Below are 23,950 nucleotides of genomic sequence, written 5' to 3'. Positions count from 1 at the left end.
AGGAAATTTCTCCTTAGTTCTAGGTTGCTTCTCTCCTTGATTAGTTTCCATCCATTGCTTCTTGTCCTGCCTTCAGGTGCTTTGGAGAATAGCTTGACTCTCTCTTCTTTCTGGCAGCCCCTGAGATATTGGAACACTGCTATCATGTCACCCCTCGTCCTTCTCTTCATTAAACTAGACAAACCCAATTCCAGCAACTGTTCCTTATAGGTTTTAGCCTCCAGTCCCCTAATCATGTTTGTTGCTATAACATATGTTACATTTACATTTTTCATTTCATACTCTTAGGGCTCAGATGAAGGGAGCAATCCACCATCTTTCAACTAGTCAAACAGGCACATTCTAAGAGCTGGAACAGCAATTAATTCAGAAGCAAGAAATACAATGAGATCCTTTCACCCAACTATTGTTTAGCTCTCTTGAAGGTGTGATAAACTTATATGAGTGGAGCTTCAAGAGCTTAGAAGTTGAATGTAAGGGTAACTAACAAAAAAAGGAAAAATAACTAGGAGTTATACTGAAGAGTAGGGTGGGTCTCTTAAAATACAAAGTAACAATTTTGCAATTGTATTGTCTTCTTTCCTGGTAATTATGTATTCATTGCACTGTAAAATCTTTCAACCACTTGGTTGTCATCATCACAGAGAGGTCTTTGAGAAAAATTAAGACTTTTTTCTGCTTGGTAGAAGAATGGTTCTACTATTTTGACTATAATGTGGTTGCAAGACTTCATTCCTTTCAGGATATATTAGAGTTAATAGCAGCAAAATTATTGTAGTGTGGCCTAGCTGACCATGATTATTTCTGCTTTTTCTTTCCATCCTTCCCAGCCCTGTTTTTGTCTGTTCCCAAACAGAATGCCATTAATGCAAGCACACACATAAATCTAAGAGTAATGTATAAACAGTACATACCGGTAGTAAACCAGATCTTATCTGCTTTCCTGGAATTCACAACAGTCTGGAGGTGTCTTACAGAAGAAAGGTGTAGAACTAAAGCAAAACAAAATGGAAAATGTTATGTATATTGGATGGCAATTTAGTTCAGAAAACCATGTAAATCCAGCTAAACCAAGCAATTGTGCAAGGCTATGCCTCAGAACATATTTTTCCTTCGTAATAATTTTAAAATAGACCAATCTTTTATCTGCTCAAAGATTTTGCTTAGGTAAGCTGGGTCCTAATGTTGTAGTCTCACACATATTTAATGTGACCACAATGGCAAGTCATACATTAGATTAATGTAAAATATGACATATGTTTACCCACAAACGTTAGTAAGGAAAATATGAGAATTTGAAATACAGAGTGTTGCAAGCATGTGTGTGTGTGTGTGTGTGTGTTACATACTGTTTTGTTCCTGCATTTAAACTAAATAATAAATCAAAATAATAGTAAAAGCATCATTTTTTAACTTTTGGATGATCGCCTATCAGAAATAACACATAAAATTCAAATATAGTCTGATTATCAAACTTTCTCCAGGACAGATTACAAATTTAGTACAATTGTTATATGACATGAACTAGTGCATGATAAAACTAACAGGAAATGGGTTTTTTTTTAGGTATTGGATACAGTAAATCAAAGCTAATGAAGCATACATTGGCAGTTTTATGTTATAGGTTCTAATTAGGAAGTATGTTAGTGAAATTGGGGCATTTACTTAATTGCTGTGAACAATTATTTTCAAATTAAGGCTGGCAATTAAAATCCATGATTAAGCTCAGAGAATATGTTTTCTCTTGTCCTACAGATACCGGTAACTTATTTTGCTCAATGTGCTATGCTTGGTAGTCAACAATGAAAAGTATCTGTCAATTAACCAAAGTAAATCACATGTCAGGCCTGGTGTAAATCTTGACTGAGCACACATTAGGGAAAAAAGCAATTTATGTTCTATCTCAGTATTTAAGAAACTTAAGATCACCTAGGAATGCATTAAGCCAAATTTTTCCCCTTTCCCTAGGAATGCATTAAGCCACATTTTTTTCCCTTTCTAAATTTGAATGTAAATTGGAGCTGATAAGGTCAAAGAAAAACTGTAATTATCATTTATATAACTGGTTTATGCAACCAATCTTTATTTCCCAGCTAAATATTTTCCCTCTGTTGGCATATAGATTTTTCACTATTAGAATTTAAGATGCAATACCATGGTCTCTGAGAAAATATCCTTGAGACACAGGATTTTAAAGCACTTGTAAGAGGAGAAGGAAATCTGCAGACACAGGAGAATAGCAATCCCACTGAGACAGTGAAAATCTACTTCCATTGGTCCTCTGTCACTGATGTTCTTTTAGAAAAAAAAGAAGCATGTCAAACGCATGCTGATGATCAAAACAGATCTGGGATTTTCAAGATCCAAAGCTTTCTCATTCCTCCAACACTCTCAATAAGAAGGACACTTACTAGAAAGAGGCATTGCATTTCTGACTATAATGCAGATTTAATCACTTGCAAATTTAAAATGATATGCAGATTGTTACAAACATGGAATGAAATTACCACTACTTATACTATATAGTATACAAACTTACCATGGGAGCTTTAGTAATAGTGGCATCAGCAGAGTGATCAAATAAACCCCATGTGATGCAGATGTCATTAGATCATGAGTCCTATTGGATAGAATCTGTTACTTAAATCTCATCAAGAAAGGCTGCTAGCTGGTCCTCAGGTTAATGATTACCCTTCCACTTGTCTGTATTGACTTCAGGAACACTAGGCCTGTACATCTGAAGTGAATTCTATTTTGATCACCTTTAGAATAAATAAAGCTGTGATAAATTCATCATTTCTGTTGAGTTTTAAAATCAGCATCTTAAATGCGGGAGTAAAATCTACAAACTCTGTTTTCTACTTTTTTTCTATGCTAAACATTAAAGGTACATTTTTTTCTGCAAAGTTTAACTGGAAATATATGCACAGTTACCTATGCCAGCCCTCCATCCCCCCCCAAAAAAAACAAATTTCCAACAAGCAATGGGGAAAAAAATGAGCATAGCAGGGAAAAACATATTTTGCGCTTTTTTGAAGAAAATATAAAACACTAAAAGTTATTCTTTATACTGACTGAATCATTGATAATCTACCACTATAAATTGGTATACACTGTAGCTACTAACATATCTGAACTTGACATTATAATTAGTACTCCATCTTTTCCTGGTACTTATTCATAATGGGCAAGTAGGTTTTTCTGTTGTCTAAACATTCATTGGCTAATCTCCTAAAATACAATCTAAACAAAATGTACTTTAAAAAAAAGTTAGTAGATAAATCACTTCTGTCAATTTATTTGTCTTTTTGACATTTATTTTCCTAATTATTGTGTGGATTGTTAAATCACTTTGATTTCAAGTGTTTCCTCTGTATAATTGGCCAGCATCTACAGGGAAGAAAAAAAGAGAAAAAAAATCATTTTTTTTTGGGTGAGAGGAATTAGAGTAATTAAATACTTGTATTATTCACAGTTCAGTAGAATTACATAACTACACCTTATTATTAAAGGCAACAACTTTTCCTGACTGAAGATGTGCTATTAAGGCAGTATCAGCTCTTAGCAACCACAGAAATAGACTTTCTACAGGACGAGCTATTTATGTATTTATTAGATTTTTTATCCCTCCTTTATTAGTTTATAAGTAACTCAAAATGGCAAACATACATAGTAATCTTTCCTCCTCTCACTTTCCTCACAACAATCATCCTGTGAGTGGGTTGGGCTGAGAAAGAGTGACTTTATACCTAAGATGGGACTAGAACCAGCTGGTCTGGTTTCTGGGCCAGCATCTTAATCACTAGACCAAACAGGCTCTCTATGATCTATCCCACCCTGACTCTGTGAGTCTTCTGGTGATGCCTCCACTCTCACTGTAATAATCCCCTTTCTCCCTCTCTCTCCCTCCCTCCCTCCCTCTCTCTCTCTCTCTCTCTCTCTCTCTCTCTCTCTCTCTCTCCCTCTCCCTTCTCCCTTCTCCCTTCTCCCATTACAGATTTCTTAAGAGAGTTATATCTTCACATAATATGTCCAAAATAGATTAATTTGAGAGCTTGATTATTTCTGCCTCATGAAAATCTTGTATTGATTTTTTTCAGTGATTCATTAGGTAATTTTTTGGGCTATCCATTGTATTCTCAGGACTCTTCTCCAATACAAAAAGCATCAATAATCTACCTTACCTACTTTTCCAGAGTCCAAATTTCACTTCCATAGAATTAGGGCTAGCTTTAAGTTAAGATCAAATAGGCAATGATCCAGGGATCAAAACTTAGGAAACACCACTGCTCTCCCTTCTTCTAAAATATCAATCTTTGCATTGGTGAGAACCAATTTTTGCATTGGTGAGAGGTGGTGCCATTAATGTGTCCTTGGGACACCACGTATCCTTAAGTTGACAGGGTGTAGAATATCATCACTAAATCTAGTGCCTGCAAAATTCCTTTGTAAGTATAAACACATCACAGCATCTAACTATCTTTTCCAAGGTCCTCATTGCTACCAAGTTCTAGTCTCTGGAGTATTTCTTATAACTACGGACTTCTTTACTATTAATAATTGATTCTAAAAAGCAGAAGCTATCCAGTAATGCAACAGTCCCCAACCTCTGTGGCTTGGCAGTCCAGATTGGGGGAAGAAGAGAACCAGGCCGTGTGTGTACTGGCCCACTGCTCACACGAGTCGAGCTGTATATGCCACTTGCATGGCCCAGTCCCTAATAGGCCACAGTCCCCTAGTAGGCCATGGCCCAAGGGTTGGGGTCCCTGCTCTACTGAACAACGGTCTACTAAAAAAAAAATCTGAGTCTAAAGGAGAATCTCTTCTGAGATACATCCTTCACCTCTACTCTTCTGGACTTAGCTTTCTCTTAACAGAATGTTGTCTAGGCTGCAACTCTTCTTCCTTTCCCTGAAGGTTCACAGCCCTTTACAGGTATTCACTGAACTGACTTGATTTATTCTTCCACAGAAAACTGTTTTGTGTGTGATTTTGCACTAAAGTTCTGAAAAACTTCAATTAACCACATATTAAAATATGAATTTTAGGTAAACACTTATTTTTAGAGTGAAAATAATTAAATATACATTTTCATTAATAATGTTTATATTTGTGAGTTAACAATTTTAATATCCTTTTTTTCTCTCTAGACTCCTGTGTAAACTTACAAAAATGATACAGAACATAAATCGATTAATCTATCCATCCTCGATGTACTGTCTACCTTTGGGCCAGTGATCTTATCCAAGAGAGGAAAACCCGAAATAGCAAACAGAATATTCTGTTTGATTGGATTGGAAGAAACAGATGGTAACTTCCTATAAGGGTTTTCAACCAAACATTAATCCCTGTAATCTTTGTTAATTTATATTAATTTATATGGTTTCCCATCTCATCAATGCAATTCTCAGTGACTAACAGAAATTCAAATACAATAAAAGCACAATTATGTATGTATATTTATACTATGAATTAGAATAAACATACATTAGAATTAATTTATTATTTTTCCTTGATAAAGAAAGATTCCCAGTATACAAAGTCTATTAGCTTGTTGAACCCAACCACAATTAAAGAGACATGCTGGAAGATACGCAGCAGGATGAGCTTACATATGAATACCAACAATGCCTTTATAGGACCTGCCTCAAAGGAACACAAATATTTTTTCAAAATTCTCTAATATACTGTATGTATAAGTAACACAGTTTTTGAGATTGATTATCTCGGCAACATTTTCTCAAAATTCCATTTTCTTGGGGAGAGTAGCCCAACTATTGAAAAAGCTCAACAAAAGGAGTTCCCTTAAAATGCCTTCTCTTAGAATATAATTGGAGTATAGGAATCAAGGAAGTCCGCAAACCACTGGACCGATGATTGTACAATAAAAAGAAAGTCACGCATGTTCTATGTTGTAACTATGTATGTGCAAAAGTGCCACACACTCTACACTTGACAATTTAATTGAAATGTTGTCTACCTTTAAAATAATTCTAAAGTAATTTCTGTTTCATTAGATTGAATGACAAATGGTGGGGGGGAAATGCAGGAGAATTCTTTCTCTAGCCCTAAACTGTTATATTAAAACAAAACCTAATATAAATGTATAGTATCAATACATTTTTTGGTACCATTTTTGTTAAACCTATTCTTCACATGCCACCTTCTATCTATAGCTATCCAAATTTATATACTATTTTCCTCCAAGCTGAAGGCCAGGTTACAGTATAATTAAAAAAACATAACACAAACTTTAACAATCTAATTTTTTAAATATTATACTATAATGACTGTGAACATAATTAATAGCAGCAATAAAAAGATATAGCTTTCAGGCTTTTAAACTGTCCTTCAACTACAGTTGAACAGATGGGCATCAGTTGTGACAACAATGGAATTCAGTGCCATAGCTTTTCTTCGAGTTTCTTCCCCATACTAAACAGACTCCATAGGAGAGTGCATTGATTTCATTAACCTTGAATAAGTCCTTATTGAATTATATGGAATAATAAGTAGTAAAGCACATATTTGGCACAAAGAAGGTGTCCAGTTATTTACTAATAAGTTAGAATACTCTACTGTCCTTTCTCCAAGCACTCGAGACAACATACAAATGTTTTCTCTTACCTGAACAACTGAGCTAGTTACTGCGATAAAAGAAATAACCAAGCTGGAAACTAGGAGACCCTGAGTTCTAGTCCTGTCTTAGCCATAAAAGCCAACTGGGTGACTTTGGGCCAGTCACTTTCTCTCAGCCCAACCCACCTCACATGGTTATTGTTGTAGGGAAAATAGGAGGCAGATGTGTTCACCACATTGAGTTATTTATTAAAATAATGACAGTAAATAAATAAACAAACAAATAAATCCTCTTGTGTTGAACTGAGGAACATGACAGAGAGAGAGAGAGAGAGAGAGAGAGAGAGAGAGAGAGAGAGAGAGAGAGAGTCACCAGGTGGTTTTCCATGGTGGAGAGTAAAGCTAAACTTGGGTCTCCTCATTCCTAGTCTAAGTCTTTAACGAATGTACCCCGCTAGTGGTTCAGTTGGTAGATTTACCCAGAATGGCTAACTTTCAGAGAATTCCCATTCTTTTAATGAACAAAACTGACCAATCTAAGCCTATGGTTTTATCTTGTTATATAAAGGTAAAGATAAAGGTTTCCCCTGTCAAGTCATGTCTGACTCTAGGGGGTGGTGCTCATCTTTGTGTCTCAGCTGAGGGAGCCAGTGTTGTCCTATAGCAGCTTTCTATATGTCTCATTATATGAACAAGTTGATACATAGGCTCTTCCCCAGGGTATATTAATGTCAGAACAATTTCTAAACTGCATCTCTTACTGGACAGAGTAAGTTAAAAGAGAAGCCAAAGATTAAGATCTTTGTGAAATGGTGTCTTACAGGTGAAAGACATCATGCCAGTAGATGCCTTCAGATCTGAGCATTAGCAGATTATATTAACATCTGTATAAAGATGTGACAGATTAAAACTCAAACAATATGCTGTTCCTCCCCCCCCCCATTTTCCTTCTGTCTATCAAGAGATGTGTTGATTCTTGGTGGGATTTTTTTGTACTATGCAGTATAGGATGAGACAGGAAAGAGCAAACCCTCTTATAGGCATCTCTGTAAGGTACGTAAGATCCAACATTAATGGAGAAAGAAAATAATGTAGTAATTGAAAGGGACTAGCCTCATCTAATCTTAGGAAAAGCAACGAAGCTTCAATTTGTCTTGATTATTCTTCTTGGCATTTAAGTTGTACAGAATATCAACAGCTGCTAGGGCAGGGTTCTCAACCTTGGCAACTTTAAGACTTGTGGACTTCAACTCAAAGCTGGCTGAGGAATTCTGGGAGTTGAAGTCCACAAGTCTTAAAGTTGTCAAGGTTGAGAACCCCTGTTTAGGGCATGTGTACACCAGAAATGCAATGTTTTGTAATTTTCTTCAAGGAATCTAATTTTCTAGGACATGGGCTGAGACAGAACTAAATGTACTTTTTTTCTGTGTATTGTTATTACTGTCAAGAAATTCCAGCCATTTTAGATAGCTTTTCCCCCTCAATGCACCTAAAAAAAGGACTTATATTTACTTGTATTAAATAAATACTAATGCACTTTATTCATATTAAATAACTACAAATGGACTTGCTCCAGAAAGCAAAGTAGATAATCCCTTGCTCCCTGCCAGAAATGTAAATCCCATTCTTTAAATTGATTTAATCACCCCATTTTATGTCATTTCAAATAATTCAGACAAAATGTACCTACCTTCCAAAATATCTAAACTCTAAAAATCAAACAAATGAGTGTAGCTTTCATTAAAGTAATTCAGGGAATGGCAGCCAAACATCTGCTTAATTATTTTAAATCATTTAGTAGTAGGTTACTGCCTTTAGCCATATGGAGCTCTTCTTTTTGGCCATTCTGTTCCTCTTAAATCCTTCCTTTGACATTTATTTATCCTATGTACACACTTTTTCCCAGATGCTTAAAATGTTCTCAGTTTATTTTCTTTTTCATGCAGTATACCTGTCTTCCTAAATTGTTTTAATCCCTACCATTTTATCTCCTTACCCTCCCCACCTTCTGCTTTCTTTAATATTGAATTTCATTCAAAAACATACAGAATTCCTTCAAAGCAAGCAGCATGACCAATATCATTCACTGTTTTTTCTACTTGTCTGGTCTCTGTCTGATATTAGAGTACCATGTCCAAAAGCTTCACAATGATTACCACCCCTAAATTTCTTCATATGTTGTAGGTATGATTGCTGAGCATGCAGGACTGTCACATAGCATGGGTTTAACTAATGATCATTGGCATCTCACTGAACCTGGCTTGGCAATCGCTGCAAAAATTAGCTTTCTGATTTTATAATGTCATGCTTTAAGTCTTCTCCAAGACAGACAACTGTATCAAAACAGGGTAGAACTAAGAAATGGGTGAGTTTGTTTGGATCTTATCAGATGTCTCTTAACGGTTTCATTTATCTAAATTATTCTTAACTATATTCCCTGGCACTGCTTGAGTTTGCCTTTTAAGGGACTCTACACAACAACTGTGCGCAATTTAATGGAGTTGGATAAAAAATGGGATTAACTGAATCATGTCAATGGTAAACAGGGAGGAGGAGGAGGAGGAGGAGGAGGAGGAGGAGGAGGAGGAGACTAGAGAATGGAATTAATGGAATAACAAGCAAACCTGTTTTGATAATGTCACCCCAAAGTTAAGACCAGCAACCACCAGTCTTCTTAATTAGCATTATAGAACAATGAAAGAGTTAAGGCTTCCTCCCAAATGCACACCTAACACAATATAAATTGAAAAATTCCTTTTAAATGAAATAGTTGAAGGTTTTCAGATCAGGAAAAAAGAATTGTTGAGATTAAAGATCTCCCACATAATAGACCTGCACAGACCAAGGAATTGGATCAGGAAGAACTACATTGCAATCCAAATTCATTCATGATGAAATGCCTGGCCAAACCACACATTTTTTTCAAATCCAGTCTTCTTTGCAGAGTTGTGAGAATACCAGCAACTCTTAAAGCACAAGCAACATACAATAAAATGGAATGTGAATTAGAATAAAAATATTAACATTGCTGAAGTAATTACTTTAGATAGGATTGTTATTTGCTTATTTGGAATCTTGTTATTTGACGGTTTATTATGATTGAAACCATAGGTCATTATATAAAATTTACGCAGAGGAAACTACTGAACCAAGTGTATCAGAGGGAGCTCTTTATACTCATATACTTAAAAATTGTCCCATCACTTTAAGGCTTTGTAGCAAAAGTTCTGATTGATTTGGGCAACATGATCTCATTACACACAAACCTCATCATAGTTTAAGTGATGGGTGATAGTAACCTAGTGCTCTATTTTTTTTCTCAGCTCACAGATTAAGAACAATGAATATTTAGCCATTTATTTTTCTCACCGGTTGTATTTTCCAGTGGAAGATTCCTACAGAGGAGTTTATAAATCTAAGAAACTCAAACCAAATAACAAAATATCTGAATGCCAACCTTACTCTATATTATAAACAAATTTCTGGGATGGTTTTGATATTCTGAATCACAGCTGACTCTGTAGTAAATCCTTTTATTGTCATTATTATCTACAATCATGTCCTTGAGATGGGCAGCCATATAAATTCAATAAATAAATAAATATTTTTTTAAAAATGATTTCTATCACTGCAGAACTGTGGGGTATTCACAGAATGCTGTGGTGTGAACACACTATGTATCTCATGGGGAAGCAAGCTGCAATTATCAATTAAAAACTGGCTTGTCTGAAGTTTCTACTGCAGGGAAGGTCTTCTTATTCTGCGAAGCAACAATTAGGGGATTTATAATCAAAGCAGCCTTACCAAGTTCTGGCAGTGAAAGAAAGAACACAGCAAAGTCCTTCAGCTGATAATGCAATTAGAGGCTTGGTTAAAGATTGACAGGGTTACACCAGGCCATTGAAAAACCCTTGATTGCTGGAAAGCAGCTTGATTTGCTAGGAATGACAGAGATGGGGAAGGCTTTTTCTTTAAACCAAGGTTTTTATGAAGTAGGAACATAGCCTTCTTTCCAGCATTATAAATATAATAAAGATCAACACCAAAAGTAGGTAATATGATTCCTATAGATGTCACGGGTCTTCCACACTCCCCATTCTTTTAAAAGATTGATATGATTTAAAAAGGAGAAGAATCTTGTTCCTACAAAGTAAAGCATCCTCTTCTATTGTGGAAAGGTTTCACCAGTTTGAGCAACACATTGTAAACATTCTGGACAATATCTTCTAGAAACAAACATCTATAGTTATCTGCAAGAATGCCTCTCCCTGAGAGCAGGTTCATTGTCCCATCAAGATGGACAGGGTAGTCATTCTTCAGGTACCTTCCCTTCAACATTGTCATATTGTTCATCCTTGGAAGCAGCACCTGTCCTTTGGAACATCTGTCCCCTTGAGATCTGATAAGTCTTTTTTTTTAAAAAAAACTTTCTGAAGAATACTTAAGACCTGGGTCTTCCCCCAGCCACTAGGATAAAGTGAAGACAGAGTGGGAGAAGATTTTCATGGACTGCATCAGGCAGTGAGGTTATGACACCATGTTTTCTGTTTTTGGTTTTATTCTGGTGTTATTTATGGTTGCATGCCTTGCTTTATTGGTTTTCAATTGCCCAGAATTGGTTTTCAATTGCCCAGAATTGGTTTTTAAATTGCCCAGAATTGGTTTAAAATGGGTAGCTATGCAGATGTTTTAAATAAAAATAAATAAATAAATATAAAACATTTGAAAACAAAGCACATTGTCATAGAGGAAATTTAAGATGCCATTTTCATAAATAAAGAAATCCAGATGAGACCCACAAAAAATCTATGTGTGGTTTAGATACTGTCTCTAAATACTGCTGCTAAATTTCTATGAGTTTGGATCACATTCTGTAGGCCAAGATGCATATCAATTGGGCACTTTCAAATCTTGCTTGTAGCCAAGGGTGCTTTTGCTTAAACTGAAAGCATTTCTGGTTTTACAAGATAGTGCTCTCATGTTTCTCTATTTTACTGGAGTCCCAGGATCTTTAAAAAGCTATTCTACTTAACAAACCCAATGAAACAGTATGAATAAGATGCAGGGAAACTACATAAATAGAAAATAGGGCTGAAACTGAACCAATTCCTTACATGATTTATTTTTTTCCCCATACAATGTCCAAATGCTTCAGATGCTTCTGATAAGAAAACTGCTCTTCTTTCTCATTTGTTTAGATTTTTTTTTAGTATTTAATCTAGCTCTACATCTTAACATAATACATAATATCCTTTGTGGGATTTAGCAAACCAATTGGTATATGATGCAGTTAATTCTGGAGCCAGTGCACATTATTCAACTTATAATCCTTTGGAGCCATTTAAAATCTGTTCACCATATGTAGCAAATTCATCTTGCATTTACTTCTTGTTTAAGTGGGGGGAAATGTGATTCTTGAGGTATATAATAATTTGACTTGTGATCCCAAACTGTGCAAGTGTGTAATATATGTGTGTGTGTGTGTTTTCTGAGGTTTTCGCGGATGTTTGTATGTAGGTCTTTGGTTATTCGGGTTTTCTCCTGCATAAAATTGGAAGTGTCTTGGCAACGTTTCTATGAAGTCCCATTTGTCATCTTCAGGCTGGTCCCATTCGTCATCTTCGGGCTGGTGTTTTCAGCTTTGTGCTTCGAGGAGCATTGCTCCTCGAAGCACAAAGCTGAAAACACCAGCCTGAAGATGACGAATAGGACTTCATCGAAACATTGCCAAGACACTTCCAATTTTATGCGGGAGAAAACCCGAATAACCAAAGACATATATTAGTAATTTTCAATAACTTTCCTCAGTAATTCTTAATCATGAACCTCAAGACAAAAACAAATAAAAAATTCTTAGACATTTATTCATTTATTTATTTGGGTGTATATCTTGCTCCAATCTATTAGGACTCCAATCAGTTTACATTCCCTGAATTAACTAAATAATATTAAAAATAAACAGAACTATAATAGAAAAAAACAATAGTAAAGGAATCATCAAAAAGATTATGGTCACTAAACTTCCAAGCACAACTGAAGAGGGTTACTAACTTATAACAAAATCCCTCCTAAATTTTGACAGCTGTCCTAAAACACAAGAGGGTAGAGATTAGTTTGATCTCAGGAAAGAAATCATAAACTATTTCAGGGAAGTACAACTGTAATTGAAAAGACTTACCAGTAACTTGGTAGGCTCTGTAGATGACATCATGTAAATGCAGACTTTAAAAGATGGGATTAGCCATCCAGCCTGAGTCATGGAAGGCTGTGAAGATGACAACCAGTACTTTCAGCAGACTAGCAATCAGTGAAACATTTGAAATAGTTATGCTATATGGAAGCACTGCCACCTCATCACTAATCAAACAGCTGTATTCCAGATCAGTTGCAGCCAGACAATCTTCAAGATCAACCCTATGGAATACAAATTATAATAATTCAAATGGATGCACAATGGTCAGAAGGACCTTTTATTCCAGGAACAGTCAAAACATTTTCTTTATTTTAAAGTATTCCATTTGTGTTTACACAGAGAGAGATTTTATGTTTCTTCTTCCTCTTTTCACATTTATAGTCCACTCAGAAATTAGAATTTGACTGACCCAGGCTTAAGTCTCTTACCTTAATCACTTAATCAGTGTTAGTAGGTTTCTTAACAAAATTGCTTTGTGGGTCTTCTTTCAGTAGGATCAAAATGTGGGGGAATCTGAAATCTTTTCAGTTTCCCCAACTTATTCCAGGCTTGATCATCCCTCTTATGGATCTATTTATTTTTCTAGAAGATTTAATAATTTAATTTAATAAAATCTACCATGACAAGCAATTAGGTTCACAATGGCTAGTGGATCAGCTATCTAAAGGGACATCAATTTTCTCCAATAATTCTATAATGCAATTTAAGTTATGCATGAAACTAAAATGTTATATAAACATTTTATGTAAACACCCACACACCACAGATTTATTGTTCTATATAAACCACATCAATATTGAAATGTTAAATGCTGATCCATCCTTTAATTGAATAAATATATAACATATACTGTAATTTTACCATTTTATCTCTAATCTGGTGAACTTTCCTGTGTCAGAATCAAGAACCTCCTCCAAATGTTATGTTATGAATGATATTTTCACAATATCTTTCCATCTCCCCATATCTGGGAGAAGGTTATAAAAATGTTTCCATTTCTGCTGAGCTTTAAATAAGATAGAACTTCTTAAGAGTTTAGTGACAACAAATAAGTTATATCACTGGCTTAGATAATTAGATAAGTCTCAGAAAAAGGAGAGGAACAGAAATATTGATTCTCTATTAATTAATAAGTAGATATCTGGAAACTTTTATCAAATGTAAAAGTGATTAATGTACATAACATTTACCAGCTGCAGTGGATGAAACTCAAATAATCACTTACTGTCAGAATCCAATCATATTTCATCTTTAATTATCAAATATAGAAACGCCCAATTCTGCCTTCTTTGGATTCTGCCATAAGAGGGAGAGAAGGGGGAGAACAAAGGGGCTTTATGGCCCTCACTTCCTTCAGTAGACTTCAAAGAGCTGAATGCTGAATGTGTGTTTATTGGAACCTATTGTAACCTCAAAGCGTTAACACCAGAGAACATTAGCATTAACAAAGAAGAGTATTTGCCTTTCATGTAGTTATCTGAAGTCTCCATCCAGACGGAAGAAAGAAGAAACGGGGTGGAATTGTGATACTTGAAACTATCACTGGGAAGGGGGGTGGATTGGGTGGGACTACTGGGGAACCCCTTAAAACCTTGAATGGGAGAGCTTGGACCCCAAGTCCTGTCTAGCATGCCTGCAACCATTTTCTCTTAATAAAGGATTCCTGTTGGAAGAACTATTCCAAGAGTTCTGTCTTCTTAAGATGCAAAGTGGGGTGGGTCCTTACATTAGATAGGACTTGCAAAATTAATCCACCTGGAAGGTAGACCCTTGCCGGGGGATTTTGCAAAAATTTACCATGTCAGACAACGAAGCAAGAGAGGGAGAAAACTCCCTGGAAAGAGAGCCGCTGACCCAGTTGGAACCTTGCCAGATGTTGGGATCCGAGAGGCCAGATTTCTCAGAAGAAGAAGTGAAGGGAAAAAAATGCCTATTGAGGGGTTTGTTTTTTTGGTACTTATAGAATACTGTATACTTTTCAGTTAGGAGCCAGCCAATATATTTTTTCCCCCTCAAGATTGATATTATTTCCGTTGTGCACTTTGATGGAAACACAACCAATTACACACATTCACAGACATACATATCCCATGTAATATAAACTCTGGCTGTAAACTAAGCTTAGGGAAAAGTCAACATGTTCTGCTTCTTCAAAAGAAGGAACTCCCCTCTGCTAAACTGCACAGCTATTAAGAACTTTAAAAATGCAAAGTACACATGGTAGAAATAGAAATGAGCAGTCTAATGGCTTGTAATGTAATCAGCAAATTTTTAAGTATTATTTTGAAGTTTTTGAAAAGATATTTTTTGAACTATGCATTCCAGGGATGATATTGTTGCTAATCATAATAAAACCTCTGCATAACACAGATTGCAAATAATGTGTCTCAAGAGAAATATTAATCAGAACCTATTTGGCTCCTAATTGAATTGAATGTTCATGTGAACCAAATAAAAGTTTTGGAAAAGCTTGTGGGCATTGCAATCTACTATATTATAAGTCTATGCATAAATTCCAAGCAATGTTATTTTCAGATCCCCGAAGGAGTTTTCAACTGTATCTTCCTTTTCTTTCTTATTTTTTGAATTGAACCAAGGATTATTTTTAAGAAAAAAAAATCTATAGTATCCATTGAGCAGCATCATAATTGTAAGGGTTTTTTTTTCTGAAGCATTTGCTCTATTATTCCCCTTGACTAAATTGGCACCATATACTCTACATTTTCACCTTTTTTTCTATGGATTATATTTTACATTGACAGGCCTCTGCTTCTTCAAACACCTATTCATTAGTTGGGTTTTCTTATGGATATAAAAATGGAGGTAAGAAAAGAAAAAAGAGAAACAAGAAAAACAATTCTATCAACAACCTGCAAGAAAGATAAAAGCTGTAATTTTTGCTTCTGTAGGGGTCAATGAAAGAGTATAAGATGGAGTTCAGTAGCCATATACAACAGTGACACAGTATGAGCTGACTTTTCAACAAATCTAGAGGAAAAAACAGAGGAAAAGAGAAATTCACAAAAAGTGAGAAGTAGAAAGATAAACATTTAAGCTAAAATAATTAGCTGAGTGATCTATGAGAAAGCGTAAAGATTTCCACAATCCTCTTGATGGAGCAGGACTCAGCACGGAGCAGATGGACTTGTACAAAGAAACTCCTTGCTGGTTACAAAGAATAGCCCTTATGGAGGCCGTGGAATAGCTACACACTGGGAAGTCAGGAAAGGTCAAGCTTTCAAGACTGCAGGCTAAGTGAAGTACCACATGATAAGACTGTATTTGGGGCATGGGGAAAGGAGAGTGGAGAGAAGAATGTGTTAGTATTTTGCAAAAGAAAACTGGGGAAAAAAGCAACATTTTGGTTTGCTTCACATGCAAACAAAAGGCATTTGTATCCAGATTTTCTTCTACAACCCGTGCAAAGATTTGATCATCAGCTATATATCTGGAGTACAGTGAAATCAGAAAAGGAGTGTGGCTGTGCAAAATGGGGTGAAACCTAGAGAGGTTCACCATGACTTGAGGCAATGAAAAACCTACATGAGGGTATCTTAGGATACTTATTAAGCCATAAGTGAGATATTCATCAACTGTGAGCTAAAACTTTCAGTGCAACGTATCTTGCTGAACTGCTCTTCCCTCCAGGACATATATAATACAAAGGCATTTCCTTTCTCTTCTCCAAAATAATAATAATAAAAAAGCTTATGGCACCAGCATTTTTTTTTTCTTTAGCCTACATTCAAGCATAGTTGTCATCCAAATTTGAATGTGATCAAAATAATTGGAAACAAAGGACCCAAACAATGTGGGCATACAAATCTGCATAATAACAAAAGACAGACAAAAACAATGCTAATGAAGGAGAATATTTGTAGCTCAGGATTGAAATGAGGGGTACTTGGTGCTCTCTGAGTTTGCTTGTTTTCTTGCAGATGTTTCATTACCCTAACTAGGTAACATCATCAGTGCTAGTAAGGAGTGCTGTTTGCTGTCAGTTTATATTCTAGTGTCTTGCCTGTTTGGGTGGGTGGGAGCAGTCTTAGGGATTCTTTGGTTGAGCTGTTTACTCATGGTTCTTTGGCAGTTTCTTGACTGAGGTTGCTTACTTGATTGTTGGTCTGAAGGTGACCTTGAGTTAATCTATGCTGATCTGAGTGCTGATTATTGGTGGAGAGGTGCCAGTCTTTTTCTCTTTTGGGCTATTGACTGTCTCTTTTGCATAATCTATAGATGTTGTTAATGTCTATGTGTCTATTGATGGCTGATTTGTCGGAGTGCCAGGCTTCTAGAAATTCCCTGGCATTTTGGGATTTGCTCCCAAAAGATGCAATTACTTGTAAGCACTGAATTGGGGACTGGCAGTTTGAAAGAAAGAAAGCAACAGTAGCAGCATTTTTTCCCTGCTTAAGAATCTAAAAATATCAGTTACTCCTGACAACCTACACAGTACTAAAAGCATTATTCCTAGGAGTGGGCAGGTGGGAAGGAAGTTGGATAGTAGAATGACTGAAACACTTCTCCTCCCATCTATAGCCATCCTGCACATATAGATAAATATTGTGTAAATTATTTCTAAATTACTAATCTTTTTAAGTCAGGAAACATTAGTGTTCTTAATTTTAATTATTACATTTTGTAAATTTTCATTAAGACAGATAAGCTTTAGATGTGTAGCTTCCGGTCCTGTTTACAAAACTACAACTAACTCTGTCAGATGAGTGTATATATAGATATATATCTGTCAGATGCGTGTATATATAGATATATAGATATAGATGAGAGAGAGAGAGAGAGATGGATATGGATATTCAAAATTTTGTGGCTGACAAAGAGTTAGTGGGAGACTAGTATAGCTGTTTCAGGCTCATTAGCCCTCATCAGCTAGTCACACCCTTCAGGGATTTGAACCAGGGCAGCTTGCATGTTAGGCAGCTGTATTACCCTTTTGAGCCACAGGTTTCCCCTGACTCCTGTCAGCAGAAACCAGGGAGGATATATATCAAAATTTTAAATTTATAGTGTTTTGCAGGCAGACCATCAGATAGATAGATAGATAGATAGATAGATAGATAGATAGATAGATAGATAGATAGATAGATAGATAGATAGAACCATGCAATATTTTGCAAATATAGGTAGGTAGGTAGGTAGGTAGGTAGGTAGGTAGGTAGGTAGGTAGGTAGAGGTAGAGGTAGAGGTAGAGGTAGAGGTAAAGGTAGACAGAGACAGAGATAAAGGTAAAGACTTTGGAGTGATTATAATCCCACTAGCAAGAACTAAAGAAAAACCCCATGGGGCTGATTATGGAGGAATTGTCATTGTCCAAATTCAGCTAGTTTAGCACTTTGTTTTATCAAGTTTTTTTAATGCCTCCCATCCTGCCCTCAAACAAGTGGGCAACTTAAGCCAAGTGAATTTTGTGTTGTTAAGAGCTTCCAATAAGTGTTGTCTCAACAGTAGAATGGTACCTGTATTTCTATACTTTCCTCTGCTATGAAAGTGAAACATTGATGAACAGTACACTGGTGTTTCTGCCTGTAATTTTCATGGTTTTAGGATGAAATGTAGTTTAAAACATCTTAAACTTGGCTTGAAAATTGGGGTTGTCACAACTGAGAGGGATCAGAGAATGTTTGAATCCTTAATAAGAAAGGCAAGGGAGTTTCATTGAATGTTAATATTCGATGCTAATTCACTGTGTTAGGAATTTAATTCTAGATTTTTTAAAAATGCAATAATTTCATTCCCTACATGTGTGTCATTTTATTGTCAAATCCACTAAAATCAATACACCTATAATAGAAATATAAAAATGATTGTATTTCCCATGGCAATGTGTAATTCCAGATGAAAGTGAAAATTTAAAATGATGCTCAGGCAAGGCATGGGAAATCTGTACTTTTAAAGGCTTTAAAGTGATTCCAGAGGCTTCAGCTTTGATTCTTGCAAAGGCACTAAGAAAAGGGAAATAATCCTTTCCTCAATCCCATTGTCTTAATCTAAATTGGCTTTGAAGCTTCTCTAAGCCTCCTGAGGGGGAAAATTCAGGCACTTTACCAATATCTACATTTTCCTCCTTACAAATCTAGTGGAAAACCATCATGTATTTTAAGTACAAAACATATGATACTTTATTCTACTCAAATTCAGAGAAAATGTCAAGATTGAGAAGTTCCCGTTATGTAACCCTGATAAATCTTGCTACAAGAAGTTGAGAAAACTGATTTTATTTTAGTCTACACTTAAGGTATACCTAGGCTTAACATTTCAACTGCTTTCAGTTTTATGTTCATGCCAACTTGATTCAAGATTGGTTTAAGGAAATCCTGCGTAGGCTGATAAACTTTGGTGACAGTTTACAAGATATTCAGATCAAAGTGCAGATTACCACATCTCCTGCCATTGAATAAAGTGAGGGGATAATTGGTTGTAGGGATGTCATTCATTTTTCCTCTAAAGGAATGGTTGCCAGCCAGTTCTGACAATGAGGTAAGACATAAGTCACAATTTCCTTGTTAGTGAGCGATTTATACCTACTTACACTACATACATAAATACATCTAGGGCAAGGATCAATATTCTTCCTATCTATCTTGGCAAACACGTAGATTATTGTTATTATCTGATAGGCACAGAAGAGGCCTGTTTGGTAATATTTTCAGTAACAAGGAGCACCTTTGATGAATGTTTCTATTTTTGGGGAAGTAAAAAGCAGATTCTCCATGTGGAATGTTGATTCTGATAAGGATCAGTTCCAGCTAGCTGCAGGTGAGAATTGCCTAGAAAAGTGAACTCTAGTAACTTTGAAAAAATCATTATAATGGTTAAAAATTCTTGAATATTAAATTAGCCATTAATAAGATAATACTAAGAATATTATGAGAAAAAATATTCCAAACTCAATATGTTTGAACTGTATTTAAAGTTATTTCTCCCCTTCCTAGGGGTCTTTCCCTCTTGTACCTGTGGGAGACATATCCTTTACATATGCATAAATAAAAGATATTTATTTACCTTTCCAGCTCAGATGCTATTTTGGCCAGGGGCACAACTGACTAAAGAACCCAACCATTATTTACAGCTTTGAGGTAATCCAAACAAGAAGCACAACAATGAATACCAGCTCTGTCATTATTGTTAGCTTATATTAACAGTAACTTGCAAATCTGAAAGTATTTCTCTATCTTCTTACATTTTCTGAAAAACTAGAAAGGGTCCCTTTTGAAATGCTTCCTATATCAGCCACATCCTTCTGTGAGCTGAGATATTTTGCAGGTTGTCCAGTCTGTGGATCTTCTTCCTTCGCCTAAGGTCTTTTCTACCTATTATTGCACTTATATTTTGAGAAGGTCCAGATCCAAAGGAATTTAAGGCAGATGTGCACCCCAGACAAGCAGTGCAATGCAATCCTAAATTAATTTATTCCCATACAGTTCCATGGGCTTTACTACTAAGTAAGTGGGCACAGAATGTCCTTTGTATTATTAAGCAGATTGCTTGGAATAAAGCACAAGCACACATAAATACTGTATGTGGCTTGGAAAGTGAAAAAACAAAAGACAGACTCACCACAATTTAACTTGCAGAATTAGAAATGCTTATTGGAGTTCAAGTCAGGTAAGCAGTTTGATTTTGTGAAAGTGGGTGTGGTGAGGAATAGACAGCCAAGTGACTCCTGCATGGAGTACTTAAATTGCTGGCAAAGTATAGTCAGTGAGAAGAGCTGTGTTGAGATAGGAGTGGATGACTGATTGTGTTTCACATTTCTCTTTCTCCCCAATCTCTCAAGGAACCAATTCAGGTCTTCCTAGAACCCAGTTTGAGCATTGTAGAAAACGATAGGTGACCCAAGCTTTATTTACTCAGTTACAAAAATGTGGTTTAAATAGTTAAAAAATATGGCAAAAATAATCTTAAAATAGCTGCAGCTAAATAAATTATCTGAATGTGTTTGGCCATATTTCTTCTCAGCAGATCCAGCTTGAGGCAAGTAAAATTCTCATGTTTCCCGCATAGAGTTGCATATTCCAGATCATTACTCAGACAATGTCTTTCTCTCTCCCTCTCTTTCCCTTCATGTAACCATGGGGTAAAAAAGATAGGGAATAGGGAGGAGTTTGGACCTCTGATAAAGTTATAGATAAGGATCTCCTTTTATTATGATACTTGCAAGGCAGTTGTTTAAATGTTTATGTCACATCAAACCCCACAGATTATACTGTGGAAAGGCAAATGCAACTCTTTCCCATCCAAACATTGCTCAGTTTTAACAATTCCTTTGCAGGACTAAGAAGTTCCTTTATGTTACTTCCCAAGCTGTTTTGGATTGCATGGTTCAAACACATCCCAGTTGTGTGTGTGTGTGTGTGTGTGTGTGTGTGTGTGTGTATAATAAAAATAAAAGCTCTACCATGATAATTGAGGTGACACTTATCTAAAAATTAAACCTAACCCTTTACACATTGCAGTGCCTTGAAAGTTATGGAGGAATATGGAGATGACCCTGAAAAAGGGAATTCAGTGATAATTATATAAACATTTATATATCTAGCCTTGATAGACAGGAGGAAGCAAGGGGAAAAAAGATCAAGATGTTATCTGTTAGTTTTCTTTAGTATAAAAAGAGAGAGAGAAAAAAATCTGTTAGGCTTCAAGGTTATTGTTATTGTACACTCTAATAAGAAAGGAGAGTTTCATTAATTCATGTAGTGTCCATCTGGTCTGGCTCAGTTGCTTCTCTCACTTCTGATAACTTGGTGATTTTGTGGAATGTCTTTAGTCTGTTCAGTCAGCTTATCAAATGAGAGGAAAAGATGATGAAAAGAAATATGCAGTGTGGAGAAATTCTACAGCAGATGCCTACTTCTGTTCTGTTCTTTTTTCCAATTGCCTTTGGATTTTGATGCAGTGTTCTAATCCTGAGGACATTATTCAATTATTGTAGAGAGGGATGGTTTAAATTGCCACTAGCAATTTAAACACTAGTGTGTTTCTTGTTCAATTCTACCCTTTAAAAAAATAATATTAAAATTTGAGCAGGAGAAGCTAATGTAAACGAAATCTGGATGCTGGACCTGCATGCCACACAGAAGTAATAATAATAATAATAATAATAATAATAATAATAATAATAATAATAATAATAAATAGAAAGACTGTGGCAAAAGCAAGCAAGGGTAGTACCAATAGTCATAGGTTCCTTGGATGCAATCCCAAAACAACTGGAGCACCACTTGAACACCACTGGCATTGACAAATTCACTATTAGTCAATTGCAAAAGGCGGCCTTACTAGGAACTGCTTCCATCCTGCGACAATATCTGTAATACCATCAAACATCCACATCTGCCTATCCCAGGTCCTAGGTAAGGACTCGATAGGTAGACAAAATGTCAAATCCAGTCTGAACATCTGGCTGACTGTGCGATGATCCATAATAATAGTAATAATAATAATAATAATAATAATCGCCAGCCAATTTGAATGTTCAGTTGACTGAGGTTCATGTCTAATGAATAAAAGATAATAATAATAATAATATTAATAATACAAAGATTGATGGCACAATGGAAGACACAATTGCAGATCAATGGTGAGAGACTGGGAGAGGTTAATATCAAGAGAGGAATATTTCAAGGAGATTCATTGTCATCATTACTATTTGTTATTGCACTGTTTCCTCTGTCAACAATACTGAATAACTCAGGCCATGGCTATCAAACATCAAAAACATCTACCAGACTATCCCATCTCCTTTGCATGGATGATCTGAAGCTGTATGGAAAAACATCATCTGAAATAGAATCGCTGCACAACACTGTCCATATATATAGCCAAGATATTGTTATGGAGTTTGGCTTGGACAAATGTGCCACACTTACTATCAAACAAGGAAAAGTAGTGAAAACTGAAGGAATCAAAATGTCCCACGAAAATAGCATTAAGAGTCTGGATGAGGAAGATTACTACAAATACTTGGGTATCCTTCAAGCTGACAACATCAAGCACACTGAAGTCAAGAAAAAGATTAGAGGTGAATACATCAAGAGAGTGAAGAAGATCTTAAAGTCCAAACTCAATGGAGGAAATACCATAAAGGCAATCAACACCTGGGCAGTTCCAGTCATTAGGTACACAGCTGGAATAGTGGACTGGACTCAAGCAGAACTAAAAGCAATGGATAGGAAGACCAGAAAAATAATGACAATGAATCATGCCCTTCATCCACGCAGTGACATTGACAGACTTTATCTACCAAGGCAAATAGGTGGGCGTGGAATGCTACAAGTACATCAGATGGTTGAAGAAGAAAAAATGGCTTTGGAAGAATATCTGAAGAACAATGATGAAGATGCACTGAAATTAGTATATCAGGAAGGCTTACTGACTACTGGAGAGACCAAACTGGCCCACAAGAAAGACCAAATGAAGAACAGAATAGAGGCATGGGAAGACAAAGCACTACATGGCCAATACATGAAAAAAATAGCTGGGAAAGCAGATAATAATAAAACCTGGCAATGGCTAAGAGCAGGAAAATTGAAGAAAGAGACCGAGGGACTAATTCTGGCTGCACAAGACCAAGCCTTAAGGACAAATGCATACAAAGTCAAAATTGAGAAGACAGCAACAGACAGTAAGTGCCGCCTATGCAAAGAAGCTGAAGAAACAGTGGACCACCTGGTAAGCTGTTGCAAGAAAATTGCACAGACTGACTACAAGCAGCGGCATGACAAAGTAGCATACTTTGGAAGATCTGCAAAAAATATCATTTGCCTGTAAGCAAAAACTGGTGGGATCATAAAATAGAGAAAGTCACAGAAAATGATAAAATTAAACTGCTCTGGGACTTCAGAATTCAATTAGACAACCACCTGCAACATAACACATACAAAGACCTACAAATAGAAATAGAAAGACTGTGGCAAAAGCAAGCAAGAGTAGTACAAATAGTGATAGGCTCCTTGGGTGCAATCCCAAAACAACTGGAGCACCACTTGAACACCATTGGCATTGACAAATTCGCTATTAGTCAATTGCAAAAAGTGGCCTCACTAGGAACTGCTTCCATCCTGCGACGATATCTGTAACACCATCAAACATCCACATCTGCCTATCCCAGGTCCTGGGTAAGGACTCGATAGGTAGACAGAATGCCAAATCCAGTCTGAA

General features: G+C 36.0%; 1 long non-coding RNA gene across 1 annotated transcript in view; it reads right to left on the bottom strand.

The window, feature by feature from the left end:
- Positions 1-12,923, bottom strand: part of LOC120309466 — a 29,393-nt gene extending 16,470 nt beyond the window's left edge. The window contains exons 1-3 of the long non-coding RNA XR_005557087.1: positions 12,758-12,923; positions 2,540-2,620; positions 915-992 (exon numbers count right to left, since the gene is read on the bottom strand). This is a non-coding gene — a long non-coding RNA (uncharacterized LOC120309466). The remainder of the gene's footprint in view (positions 1-914; positions 993-2,539; positions 2,621-12,757) is intronic.
- Between the last annotated feature and the right edge of the window lie 11,027 nt (positions 12,924-23,950).

The sequence above is a fragment of the Crotalus tigris genome, unplaced genomic scaffold (genome assembly GCF_016545835.1).
Source record: "Crotalus tigris isolate CLP2741 ecotype Arizona unplaced genomic scaffold, ASM1654583v1 scf7180000018018.2415403412:4055106, whole genome shotgun sequence".
Taxonomy (NCBI): domain Eukaryota; kingdom Metazoa; phylum Chordata; class Lepidosauria; order Squamata; family Viperidae; genus Crotalus; species Crotalus tigris.
The sequence above is the reverse complement of the archived record's forward strand: the minus strand, read 5'-3'. Positions and strand labels throughout refer to the sequence as shown.